A 1,825-nucleotide genomic window follows, 5' to 3' on the forward strand; every position below is an offset into this window, starting at 1 on the left:
AGAAGCCAAGCAGGGAGAACAGCAATGGAGAATGAGTGAAATAACATAAGGTACATGATTGGAACACAGAAGCAAATCCAATAAACTGAAAAGTGGAAGACAAAACTACCCTATAGTCCACAACAGAGGAAACTAAGTGAAAAAGACAGAGAGTGAGGAATGGTAGGAAGGGAAGGATGATAACATACACATGTAGACTAATAGCATTGTGTATACCACCTACTCTAGTAAACTGTCAAAAAGGAAGGACAAATTGGACAGGAAACCAAGGAAGCTATACGACAGGAGAATCCTGACCTTCTGGCAAGGGACCAGACAAAAGCCATGCACAGAGATGGAGTGTGGCTGATGAAGCAGAGGAAGGGAGGCAACACCAAAAGTCGTTGCAGAAGTGGAAATCATGTTAGAGCTGGCCAGTTTGATGCCACCAGCGGAGCTCTACATGAAGTAGTCTGAACTACTGATAGAACATGAGGAAAAAGACAAATAGGAAGATATGCATAGAGGTAATGACTTGTTTAATCCTGACTGAGAGCTCCTGCCAAATGATGAGGAACAGGAGATCAAAGACAGGTAAGGTGTGTATCAAAATGAGGCATAAGAGTTCAAATCAGGTACACTCCAAAGCACACACAACTCCCGAAAACTGAGAGGAACCACAGACTACATCACTGGTATACTCCTGTGGGGATGGGAAAACTGATCTGCGACCAGATTCAGGGCACCTGGAATACGACATGCCAACAAAGCAATACGATGGCAATGAGCCCAATTTAGAAGATCCAAAGTTTGAAAACAAAGGTCATACCTGGTAATGTAAGACCCTACCATAAAATTATCAGAGGGGATGATCACCACCTGGTCCTGAAGAACCAGTAGGAAGGTAAGTACTGCCCAACAAACAGGAAGAAGTTCCAAGAAAAAAGTGATCCTTGCTCCAAAATCTCCAAACGGAAAGAGAAGAACCTGTAAAAATGTGATAATTTGGATGAGGAGGAAGAGGAGGAATTCCCACAGTAATATTGGTCCAATCCAACAACCAGTCAAATCTGGACTGTATATGAGGGGAAAGGGTAAGAGAGGCATCCATGGGATCCCGACCTTTGCTTGACTGCTTCCTTATCGGGGTCTTTGTATACTTCTATCATGGATTTCTAGCTTCCTCATTGGCCGATTCTGCCCTCCACACTCAATTTATGCTTCAGGAAGCTACCTGGGTGGGGAAGTCATTCCTCACACCTGATCAATTTCTGGATCTTCTTGGTGTGTTTTTCATTTCTCTGTCGGTACCAGCCTTCTCCCCTTCGGTTGAGAGCTGTGTAACATCTTTTATATGGCATCTCATCTTCTCCATTTCCTCTTGCACATGAAGTTCTAGCTCTTCAGGGACATGGGCTTTTCTTGAAACTCTCATTCCAATTGGTTGTGCACAATACTTGGTCTACTTTTGCAGAACACATGGGGAGTGAATGAAGTCTAAACAGAAATGCCAAAAACTGAAATACACCCATGATGAATAAAAATAAGAAAATGTATGGATGCTGAGAATATGGAGATATGCATTTGACACATTGACCTATGTCATCCACAAATCAGGAGTGAAAACCTAATGAAGAGTTAAGTATAATTCCATGGTGAATTTGAGAAAAATAAGGAAGCAGTTTAGAGACAAGAAATTGAAAATCGGGCACCAATCTCCTGTCTTGTTTGGGAACAACAACAACAAAATAAAAGATGGTATTAAAACCCCTAATGAGAATAGCCTCAACCAAAATGTGAATGGAGGATAATGCACAGAGAATATTGGATATTGTAAGATGTATAC

This window comes from Limulus polyphemus, unplaced genomic scaffold (genome assembly GCF_000517525.1).
Source record: "Limulus polyphemus unplaced genomic scaffold, Limulus_polyphemus-2.1.2 Scaffold633, whole genome shotgun sequence".
Taxonomy (NCBI): Eukaryota; Metazoa; Arthropoda; class Merostomata; order Xiphosura; family Limulidae; genus Limulus; species Limulus polyphemus.